Raw genomic sequence first — 12,961 nt, 5'->3', positions numbered from 1 at the left:
GAGCCATTTCAAGCATCTACAAAGTATCCTTCCCAGCTAAATTGAAGGAAAGCCAATAAGGAATTGAGAACACACATGGAGATAGTCCAGCTATGGCACTGCAGACGTGTTATGAGACTGACAACAGGGCAACCTTGGTGTGCTGACAAAGTTAGTGGCTCAGGATTCTTAAACTGGCAGGTTTCCTCACAACATTTGTACACAGGTTGGCCTCTAAAATTCCCACTGCATCCGGGAACATCAGTGCCTCTGTGCTGATTACTCTCACAGCTATTCACCACGCAAGCCCCATCAATATGTGGGGGGTAATGTGAATCAGCGTGTGGACTGTCAGGGTCCTAACATGTGTTGACATTTCATGCATATTATCTGATGTTGTTTGTTGTGCTGGAGGCACCATACCCAATCCATGCATACAGCCATGGTACACTGTCACTATTTATCACTCATGCATACATGAAACCCAGACAAGGGATGGGCCATGATTAGGCTATTTGGAGAAAAGTTCCACCCCATGGTACGATAAGTAAACTGATTATGCTATATCATGTATTTGAGTATGCATTGTAGACCCACCTGACACAATACCCCAGGAGGAAAGTGAGGGCTGGGAAAGCAACTATGATACAAATGTAGCCACAGGGAAACTTTATGGTGACGCAAAGACAGGAACCAGTCAGGCTAAAAGCATGCAGGGTCACTCAGGATCACTAAATTTAACAAGGCAAATACACAGTGAGCAGATTGAGACTGGTCAAAGGTGGAACAACACTGTGGAAAATGAAAACTGTGTTTCTCCTGTGTGTTGGAACATAACACAATAACCCAAGGGCTATGTTACACAGCTGATTTATACGACAATGCATAACAGTGTTTTATATAAAATGGCAGCTTCTATGCTGTCCCAGGCAGCTGCAAGGGCAGTGCATGTTCAAATGGCTGGTCTGCGAGGAGGTGCTCACAGGTGTGTGCAGTTTCAGTCTCTCACATGTCCTGTAGGTGAGAATCAAGTTCAAAGGGCCAACAGTACCTTTCACATGGGAAGCAATGTACAGGCGATTACAGGTTCTACAGACTACAAGGCAGTGCATTATTTAACCAGAAGTCCATGCAGACAGAATTACAATGACTATGGCATACCATACTAAAGAGGGAATCACACAGGATTCACATTGTGAGTCCGGGTGTGTGTAGAGGAGGGATTATCTGGGTGCACATATTCCCTTTCCAGGGACCTCTGAAGAAGGGTGGGGTGAGACAGGGAACATGGGTGTGGCAGGACTTATGATATGGGCTGCCATGTACAGGGGATGTCTTGTGAGCAATGCTAGTTATACCTGGGGCACTTGTGCTATCAATTTGCTGCTTATATGGAAATCTTGCCACACATACTCCTTGCAAAGATAGCTGATGTAACACTTACTGCTTTCAAGGGTCTGGTCATACCTTCTTGTCACCAATGCAATGGCACATCCACTGCCTCATGACTGAGCCTTTTTTTCCCTTATTGACTGATGGTGTCTTAGTTGTGTGCCATGTGCTGGGATGAACCATGTTGCCAACATGTATGTGTGAAATAGCTGTGTTCCTCTGCTATTGCCCTTCAAATGTGAAATGTACAGGATATATGTCATTACAGTGTGTGTGAATTTGGCTGTACATTCATACGCATCAAAATTGATGTGGATTTTTCTGTATCCTAATCTGTATTTCTGCAATGCTCCATGAGGCTACACTCTGATTCTGATAGTTAGGGATAATGTTATGCAAACATGACTACACAGACCATGATATAGTGATTAGAATAGGTGTTTATTGACATATAGTGAGACAGTGGTGATGGATGAGTAGAGTTGAAAGAAATTTTGGACAAGATGTTGTCTCCGACGCAATCCTGCAGCTGTGTTTGGATGGTCCCTCTCATGTTGATGGATAGCATCCTTCTCTTCAGGCATCTGTGGGTCGGGTTCATATAGGGGAATGTTCCTTCTTACACATATGTTGTGCATGATGACACAGGTCAAAATGATTTTGCACACCATTTCTGGTGAGTATAGAAGGCTGCCTCTGGTGATGTCGAGGCACCTGAATCTTGACTTCAGGATGCCAAAGGTCCTCTCAACTATGGTGCGTGTCCTCCGATGTGCCTCATTATAGGCACGCTCTTCTGCAGTGCTTGGGTTTGCAAATGGGGTCATGATCTATGGCTGGATCCCATACACCTGTTCAGCTGAAAGAGAAAATGAGTGAGAACATGTTGTTGTAGCTTGAACCATGATTATCACTTTGCATGGCAGTTGTTCTCTTGTGTTGTCTGTGACTCATCTGTGTTTGTGTTATTGTGTGGAATCCTAGGCTTCTAGGATGTACCATCAGCATTGGGTTATTTCCTTATCTGAACGGGTGTTTGGCTGATTGACCGGGTGTCAGCATTATTTTTGTAGAGTTGCAGTACATTGTGTAGTCCCTTGCATTATGTCATGTGAAAGAGGTGTCCTGTATCTTAACAGGGGGTGAGATGATACTGCCGTACACAGAATCAGTTCCACAGTGGTGGTAACACGGTTGCATCTATATACCCATCCCATCCAATTTCACATATGCAATAGAATTATTTAAACATCAGTGAGACCCTTAGATTTGGCTAGGTGACAATCAACAACACATCTCCGTACATTGTCAGCACTGACGTGTTGACAATTGACTATGCACTAATTTCACATGTGTGACAAATTTTCATCAGACCTATTTCTCTGACCTTGCCAAGTCGACTCAGGTTGTAACGTGTACCTATACATCTGAACATGTTCTAGTTCAGCTGGCTAACTTGGTTGTGAGGTTGTCATCTTGAGTGTCAGAAGGTCAGTATGCCTGTACATCAGTTGTGGGTGTATAAAATTGTCTCAATCCATTTGTATAGGAATGTGCACTTTGAATATTGTCACATCAATATGTGTTTTTTGCACAGTCCACTTGCTTATTGGTAGTGGGCAATGTGAGAGGAGGATTGATGTGAGATATTGGTACAGCCTCAATGATTGCATGTCACCTTCATTGTAGTCATCATCATGCTATGTGTGTCATGGTGTTTGACCTGCAGCATAACACATTACACACCCCTTCCACAGTATGTATTGGTTGGAAGGGTGTGTGATGAAAGATTAATCTTCCAAATTGTACTGCCAGTTGAGGCCATGTCATTGTGCTGTTTTAAATTGTTCCCTTGTGTCGTGGAGTGGCATCTGTTGTTATTTGGTACTGTCATTTGTTCATAGGTCTATATCCAAGTGGGTCAGGATATCACACATGCCTAGCAGTGTCACGACCTCAGTGTCTTCCTGGCCACGTGTCGATGTTGTGGTGTATGTGTTGTGTGTCCTAGAGGGTTGCTGTGCTGTGTGTATATAAGTAGGTTTCTGTACTTACCAACCAGTAGGCCATTTCCATATCATCCATCCTGGAAGTGTTGATTGATGGTGCAGTGACGGAAGATGAATGAATCATGTACACTCCCAGGATACTTTGCCACGATGTTGGTGATCAATCCCCAGTGATCGACAATGGCCTGCACATTGATGGAGTGTGTGTGCTTCCTGTTGCGGTATAGATGTTTGGTTGCAGCAGGTGGCACAAGGTGTACATGTGTGCAGTCAATGGCACCAAGCACGTGTGGGAAGCCATTAATTTGGTAAAACCCCTGTTTTGTCTCCGGCTGCTTCTCCTCAGTGTTGGGGAAGCTGACATGGCGGTTGTGAGGGAGATGATGGCATCCAATACCTTGGGTAGGAAGGTGGAGAATAAGGGCTGTGAGATCCTGGCAACCAGGGCACCAGTGGTTTGAAAGGAGCCACTTGCCAACATGTGTAGTACAGCTAGCAGCTTGGTTTCTGGTGGAATGTTGTGGGGTGTCTGCAAGCTGGGAGCGAACTGTGGCTCAATGTTGCGCAGCAGCTGCTGAATGGCTTGCCAGTTGAGTCTGTACATCTGGATGATGTCTTGTTGGTGGAGTCCCAGAAGGGTTCTCCTGGTGCGGAATATCCTCTCCTGCCTTCTGCGTTGCCTTTGGGGTCCCTGCTGGTGTTGTGGAAGCTGCTGTTGTTGGTCCTGTGCTCTGCGTCTGCGTGCATACTGGATGAAAAGCACCTCCATGTCTTCCTTTTGGAGCTCTGCTGTTGCTTCTGTGTGTTTTCATTAAGTACAGGTGTGTTTGCCCCATTTTAACGCCTGCCCTGCCTCCGCCTCCCGGCCATGCGGGATTTTTGCGCGGTTGGATAAATAAGGCGCATGGGTGTTTAAGTCATTTTTTGGACGGGAACGCCTACCTTGCATGTCATTAACGCAAGGCAGTTTACTGCATCCAGCAGTACGGAATGTTTGCGTTCGCGGGCTCGGGCGTCAAATTTTAAATATGGTGCATGGTTTGCGCCGGATGTGCGGCAAAAGTTTTAACTCACATTCAGTGCAAACAGAGTATAAATATGCCCCTATATGTTTTCTCATAGAACACAACAAATCTACAAATGGGTGGCCCTATTTGCCCTCTAGTTGGCTTCCTCTATGACAGTGTTGAAAAAGGTGTTCTTAGAGGTTTTCCTCGACTTTCTTCAATATAATAGTTGTATCATCCCTAGACTATACTATTTATTTTTTAACATTTAACACACTAGTGATGATTATGTTGTTAGAGCATATCCTCACTGTTGCCACCTTCACTAAAGTAGCCAAGTTTAAAAAATCAGCCTCAATATGCAGTACTGGGTTCTTATACCATTAATCATGTCATGTTTCAACTCTGAACAACAACTTTGATGGAGCATTTTGTATGCTCTAATTCAAGGCTGATGATGTTGAAGTTTGTGCAAAGCGATCAATTAGAGTATCAGAAAAAATCAATCAACATATACTTTACAGTGTAACCAATTTGGCCACACAATGAAAACCCAAATCAGAAATACAGTTGAAGGGTTTTATTACGAATGAATACTTAGGTTAATGTAAATAGTGTTCAAGAATATACTGTAAAGATACAAAATCACCATAGAATACCCAAATCTACTGAATAAATTCAAACCGCAGATTCAATAAATGTATGAACGTCATTGTCAAATGGATGACTGTCAAATTGCTTAAAATGAAATTCTGAAAAATTGGAAGTTCTCAATTTGGAAAGGAGTACACCTTCTGGGGCCACTCATGGTGATCACAAACCATGCCCCCCCGAACCTGTAACCAAGGTAAGAAACTTTGGGATGAATTTTTGATGTTGATCTATTCTTTAGAGAGCAAATAAATAAAGTGATATCCTCTTGCAATCCACTGCTCACGTCCCTAAGGAAGGTGCTGACTTTCATTCCTTTCCAGCTGCAAAAAACAGGAGTCATCGCTCTTGTGTTATCAACAGTTGACTATTGTAATGCCCTCTCTATGTGCATTTGACAATCTGCACTCAAAAAGCATCACATGCTGCAGAATGCAGCTGCTTGCCTCATAAAGAAACTCCCCAAATATAAGTCGGTGTCTAATGTTTTACTGGAACTTCACTGGCTACCTGGAAAGAAAAGGGTGGCTTTTAACCCTTCGCTGCCAGGACTTTTCCCCCTCAGGTGCCAAACCTTTTTTGAGCTATTTGGGGCAGTTGGCGCTTAGGCCCTCATAACGTTCTGTCCACATAAGCTACTAATGCCAAATTTGCGTCCTTTTTTGTCCAACATCCTAGGAATTCTAGAGGTACCCAAACTTTGTGGGTTCCCCTGAAGGAGACCAAGAAATTAGCCAAAATACAGCGAAAATAGGGCTGCAGAAAAAGGGTTGTGTTTTTTCCTTGAAAATGGCATCAACAAAGGGTTTGTGGTGCTAAAAGCACCATCTTCCCAGCTTTCAGGAACAGGCAGACTTGAATCAGAAAACCCAATTTTTCAACACAATTTTGGCATTTAACTGGGACATACTCCATTTTTGCTATTTTTTGTGCTTTCAGCCTCCTTCCAGTTAGTGACAGAAATGGGTCTGAAACCAATGCTGGATCCCAGGAAGCTAAACATTTTGGAAAAGTAGACAAACTTCTGAATTTAACAAGGGGTAATTTGTGTAGATCCTACAAGGTTTTCCTACAGAAAATAACAGCTGAAATAAAAGAATATTGAAATTGAGGTGAAAAGAACAGCAATTTTTCTCCACATTTTACTCTGTAACTTTTTCCTGCGATGTCAGATTTTTTAAAGCAATATACGGTTACTTCAGCTGGACTCTTCTGATTGTGGGGCTGTATAGGGCTTGTAGGGTCATCAAGAACCCTAGGTACCCAGAGCCAATAAATGAGCTGCACCTTGCAATTGGTTTTCATTCTGTACTCGGTATACAGCCATTCATTTGCTAAAATATAAAGAGTGAAAAATAGGTATCAAGAAAACCTATCTATTTCCAAGATGGGCACAAGATAAGGTGTAGAGAAGCAATGGTTATTTGCACATCTGTGAATTCCGGGGTGCCCATACTAGCATGTGAATTACAGGGCATTTCTCAAATTGACGTCTTTTTTATACACTGTCTTACATTTGGAAGGAAATAACGTAGAGAAAGACAAGGGGCAATAACACTTGTTTTGCTATTCTGTGTTCCCCCAAGTATCCTGACAAAAATGGTACCTCATATCACATTTTTACATTGAAATTTGACGTGTTTTTCCCAAAGTCCCTAGCTGTAGATTTTGGCATCTAGCTTAGCCGGCACCTAGGGAAACCTACCAAGCCTGTGCATTTTTTTAAACTAGACACTGAGAGGAATCCACGAGGTTCTGTTACCCAGAATCCTTTGCAAACCTCAAAATTTGGCCAAAAAAACACTTTTTCCACACATTTTGGTGACAAAAAGTTCTGGAATCTGAGAGGAGCCACAAATGTCCTTCCATCCAGTGTTTCCCCAAGTCTCTCAATAGAAATGGTACCTCACTTGTGTGTGTATGCCTAGCTCTCGCGACAAGAAATGCCCCAAAACACAACATGGACACATCACATTTTCCCAAAGAAAACAGCTGTTTTTTGGAAAGTGCCTAGCTGTGGATTTTGGCCTCTAGCTCAGCCAGCACCTAAGGAAACCTACCAAACCTGCACATTTTTGAAAACTAGACCCCTAGGGGAATCCAAGATGGGGTGACTTGTGGGGCTCTCCTCAGGTTCTGTTACCCAGAATGCTGTGCAAACCTCAAAATTTGGCTTAAAAACACCTTTTCCTCACATGTCGGTGACAGAAAGTTCTGTAATCTGAGAGGAGCCACAAATTTCCTTCCACACAGCGTTCCCCCAAGTCTCTTGATAAAAATGGTGCCTAACTTGTGTGAGAAGGCCTAGTGCCAGCGACAGGAAATGCCCCAAAACACAACGTGGACACATCACATTTTCCCAAGGAAAACAGAGCTGTTTTTTGCAAAGTGCCTAGCTGTGGATTTTGGCCTCTAGCACAGCCAGCACCTAGGGAATCCTACCAAACCTGTGTATTTTTTTAAACTAGACACCTAGGGGAATCCAAGATGGGGTGACTTGCGGGGCTCTCACGGGGTTCTGTTACCCAGAATCCTGTGCAAACCTCAAAATTTGGCAAAAAAAAAACACTTTTCCCTTAAATTTTGGGGACAGAAAGTTGTGAAATATGAGAGGACCCACAAATTTCCTTCCACCCAGCATGCCCCCAAGTCTCCAGATAAAAATGGTACCTCACTTGTGTAGGTGACCCAGGTCCCTGCAACAGAAAAAGTAAAAAAAACTGTAGAGATTGAGGGGATAGCACAGCGAGTTGATAAGCACATATTCTTCTTTTAAACATCTTTAGGCTAACTCTGCTTTGGGGACCCACACAAGTGAGGTATCATTTTACTTGGGAGACAGAGGGGAATGCTGGGTGGTAGGAAATTTGTGAAGGAGCGGTTATCCTACAAAGAAAAGTGAGGAAAATATGTTTTTTTAAGCAAATTTTGAGGTTTGCAGAGGAGAATGGGTAAGAAAATGTTGGGGGATCCACGCAAGCCACACCTCCTTGGGGTGTCTAGTTTAAACAAATGTCTGGGATTGGTAGGTTTCCCTAGATGAAGGCCGCTCCCGGGACCAAAAACATAGGTACCCCCCCAAACAGAGGTAGTTTTGTCATAGATCATTTTGATGTGTCCACGTACTTCTGTGATGTTCCGAACACTAAAATTGTGAAAAGAAATGCAGTTAGGTTATGTTAAAGACCCCTCATACTGCATCATCGGGGTCCCACCCAACGCAAAAGCGGCGTAAACTTACAAAATGCAATTTTATTATGTGAGTTTACACCACTTTTGTGTCACAAAATTATGCAAATGCAGCGCAAAAAAAGTATGAATATGGGCCCTAGCGTGTCACGGGTGTGCTGCGATGCCTGAATACAGCAGAGCAGGTTTTGCCATTTTTACCACACATACTGGTTGGATTTGGCACGGGGTGAGTGATGGTTCAGTAGATCAAATTTTATTAACAAGAGATTTCACAAAAGTGAAATGCACTGTTAATAACTGAAAGGCCAAAAAACTGAACCATTGACTCACATCTCGTGAGCTGTAAAACCGTGTCAAGGCACCAACAGCTTTACAGTCCATTCACACACCTTTCATACATGACATGCACAAGACCATTCATGCAGTCAGCCGCGGGCCCAGCACGTTACAACACTCGCATCAACAGACAGCGCCATTCAAGGGCCCATCACTTTCATATGCCCACATGCCTGATGCAGCAATCACACCAGCTGATGGGAGTGTATAGACTGGTGTTTGCCTGCCACCACCAGCCAAGCGCCACTCCACACACATCGTCAGCCAAGTGCCACCCCACACACACCGCCAGCCAAGCGCCACCCCACGCACACAGCCAGCCGAGCACCCCTCCACACACACCGCCAGCCAAGCACCAGTCCATTCACACCACCATCACTTTTTTTTGTTTTTAAGAAACAAAGAAACCACTAATTATAAATAAGTACAAAACTACAAACACAAAAGCTCTAACTGAATACATGACAGTAATGCCAACCGTGAAACTGAACATATGAAAATATAAAACAGCAGTTTACGCTCACAGTATTTCCCAATAATTCTTCTGTGTGTAGTAGCTCCTGAAACAGCCACCCTGACACAGCCCAGGCTTTGAAGGACAGGGCAGTAGATCCTAATCTCCTTCCTGATACCTCTTTGAGCACAAACTCTACATTTCTTAGCAGGAAAGTCTTTTTTGGCCGTGGGAGGAATGTGCTCAGCAAAGTGACGATCTTTCAATTTAGACACATCCTCCACTACTGCTTCTCTAGGAACTCTTGCCTGTTCCAGCACAACAAGGCTCGCTATGATAGACTCCTGAAATTTCACAAATGTCATCCTTGACTCTGGAGAACTATCCTTGAACACAACAAAAGCATTAAAAGTTACCAAGTGGAACAGGTGAACCACTAATTTCTTAAACCAAACATGAGCCTTACGAGCAGCAGTGTAAAGTTCCAACCTCTGATCTACTCTATCAACACCACCAATGTGCTTAATGTAGTCTAAAATGCACACAGGTTTGCGCACTTCAGCAACTTGACCCCAAACAGCCACAGGTGAAGTACTCTCATCATGGATGGTAATTAGCATGTACACATCCCTCCTGTCTACAAATTTCAGAGCTAGCAGCTCATCACTCCGCAAAGCACTGCACTGTCCCTTCTCAAGTTTTTTATAGACAAGCTCTCTTGTTTAGCCTTTCTGATTAGAGCGGATTGTGCCACAAGCAACAGTGTCCACTCTGAACAATTCCTTGAATAACTGAACTCCAGTGTAGAAGTTATCTACATATAAATGGTGACCTTTGTTAAACAGTAGTCTACCAAGTTCCCACACATTTTTCTCACTAACTCAAAAAGTGGGCGGACACCCAGGGGGGGTCAATACTGGAATCCCTACCAGTGTAGACCCGGAAATTATAAACATATTCAGACAGCATATACAATTTAATTCCATACCGTGCCCTCTTGCTAGGAATGTACTGTCTAAAAACCAAACAACCCTTGAACAGGACCACAGACTCATCTACAGATATTTCTTTGCCTGGAACATAGATCTCTGAAAACCAATCTACAAAATGATCAAGGACAGGTCTAATCTTAAAAAGATGGTCAGAATCAGGGTGATCTCGTGGCAAGGCAAAAGCATTATCTACAAAAAGCAACATCTGAAGAAGAAGCTCATGCCGGTTACGACTCATGATTGCAGGAAATATAGCAGTTGCCATGAAGGGACTAGTAGACCAATATGAAGACAGTGATGGCTTCCTTATCAGCCCCATCAAAAAAGTTAAACCCAAGAACTTTTTCAACTCTCCCAGATTTGTGAGAACCCACCAGCTAGCTCTAGAGTGTGGCCTAAGTCTGGCAGCATTGTCCCTCAAATACTGCTCTGCATACAAACTAGTCTGCTCAGCAATCTCTTCCAAAAATACATCGTCCATAAACAACTCAAAGAAGTTGACAGGCAAAACGTTTTCCGTATTTACTCTACACCCTGGGAAAACAGTAAAGGCAGGCAACTGTGGCTGCCCCATGTTTGGTGCAACCCAGGTGTCAGATCTTCCAATGGGAAGCCTTTCAGCTGCTGGCTGCTGCACCATTGGCACATCAGTGTCCTCCTCTAAAACAGGCACTTCATCAAGACTGAGAGTGGCTTCATCATCAGATGATTCCTCTCTGACAGAAAATTAACTTCCAGAATCTTGCACTTCCTCCTCTGCCTCAGATGCAGAGTCAGTCTCATAATCATGGTCAGAAGAAGACTCAAAAAGCACAGCAAGAACCTGCTGAGCGGTCATCCTACAGCTAGCCGTGATCCTTCCTACAAAATGTAACTGGACAAATGCACCACCAACAACCAGCCCAGTGTAAGATAAGTAATAAACAAAGGGCTTGATTACAACTTTGGAGGAGGTGTTAATCCGTCCCAAAAGTGACGGTAAAGTGACAGATATACCACCAGCCGTATTACGACTCCATTATATCCTATGGAACTCGTAATACGGCTGGTGGTATATCCGTCACATTTGGGACGGATTAACACCTCCTCCAAAGTTGTAATCAGGCCCAAAGTGTAGCTTTATCACTAAGAGTTATAAACTCAAAAACTATACCGCTCACTTGCCTGAAAAAGCTAGACTCACCAGCAACTACTCTGCACAGCCACAGCAATCACCAATGATATCCCACTAAAAAGAAGAAAGAAAAGCAAATTAGACATAAGACAACACAAATATCATTGTACATGAATCTAAGGACAATTTCACACACAATCCTGCATTTAGTACACCACCTACAGACATGTCATTCATGCATGGCAACAATACTCCTTTGGAGTAAATGTATTTACTTACCTAAAACATGCAACTACGCAAACCGCAGGACAACCACTGCCAAAACTGAAAGATGCCACAGCAAAGGAAGCAAAAGCTTTAAACTAGAACAAAAAGGAGAAATAAACTGGTATAACCACATATGCAAATTCTTCGCCAGTTGACAAACACCCCGTCACCAAACATTTATATATTTTCCCAGGTGTCTAGTGTTCTCTGCCCCACTTGGGGGCAGACAGGCTTAAAAGAAATAGGCCAATATGCCCCCAAGGGGGGCAGAAATGGCACAGAATATATTGCCCCCTTTGGGGGGCTACCCTTGCCCAAGGGGCCACCCCCACACAAAGCACACACACACACATGATACCTGGCGCTAAGTAGATTCTGCCCCTCTTAGGGGCAGATGGGCCTAAAAAAATAGGCCAATCTGCCCAACAGTGCTTTGCCCCCTTTGGAGGGAGACTCTTGCCAAAGGGTCGCCCTCCAACTAAAAAAAAAACAAAGGAAAGAAAAAAAAAATCCCTTGCGTCTTTATGGCTTCTGTCCCCTGCTGTGGGCAGATGGGCCTAAAAATGTAGGCCAATCTGCCCAAAAGGGGGGGGCAGAAATGGCATAAAATATATTGCCCCCTTTGGGGGTCAATCCTTGCCCAAGGGGCCAAACCCCACACAGAGCACACACCTACACACACATGATCCCTGGAGCTAAGTGGATTCTGCCCCCCATGGGGGCAGATAGGCCACAAAAATAGGCTGATATGCCCCCAAGGGGGGCAGACCACCCCAATAGTACTTTTTGCCCCTTAGCAGGACCCTTGCACAATGGGCCGCCCCCCAACACTAAAAAAACAAACGCAAAAACAGTCCCTGGTTTCTACTGGCTTCTGCCCCCCTTGGGGACAGATTGGCCTAAAAATAGAAGGCTGAACTGTCCCCAAGGGAGGCAGAAATGGCGATAAATATATTGCACCCCCAAGGAGAGCGATCCTTGTCCAAGGTGTCGCTACCCCAAACTATAAATACACACGCACACACACATACACAAATCCCTGGTGTCTAGTGGCCATTCCTGCTGCCCGAACGCATCGCGATCGGGGAGCAGGAATGATGAAAGAGACATAGAGGGAAAGGAAAACCCTTTTCTTTCCCCGATGCCTCTTTTTTAGTAATCCTCCCCGCCCGACGGAAAAACTTACCTCATTCCCTGAAGACGCGCTGGAAGCAAATGGCTTCCAGCGCGTCTGGCACCCTCTGATGATGCCAGAGCGCAATCACACGCTGACGTCATTGGGATGGTAGAGGGGCAGGGGTGCGGGGTGGGGTTGAAGGGGACCCTGACCTCGAGGGTGGGAGGGTGGCCGTTGGGGGGAGCGCTAGCGCTTCCCCCCGAGGGCCAGTCCCAGGACTTAATGGTTACATCCATGGCGCCTCAGCACCACAGCCACGGATGTAACCATTTCATCCTTGGCGGGTGAGGGATTAAAGCTTTTAGGCTATGTATAGTACTAGAACTGTCTTGCAAGTAAAATCAACCAGTACCAACCAAATAAAAATCTGAGATCAGATGCATCTTTTTTC

Source organism: Pleurodeles waltl, chromosome 3_1 (genome assembly GCF_031143425.1).
Source record: "Pleurodeles waltl isolate 20211129_DDA chromosome 3_1, aPleWal1.hap1.20221129, whole genome shotgun sequence".
Taxonomy (NCBI): domain Eukaryota; kingdom Metazoa; phylum Chordata; class Amphibia; order Caudata; family Salamandridae; genus Pleurodeles; species Pleurodeles waltl.
The sequence above is the reverse complement of the archived record's forward strand: the minus strand, read 5'-3'. Positions refer to the sequence as shown.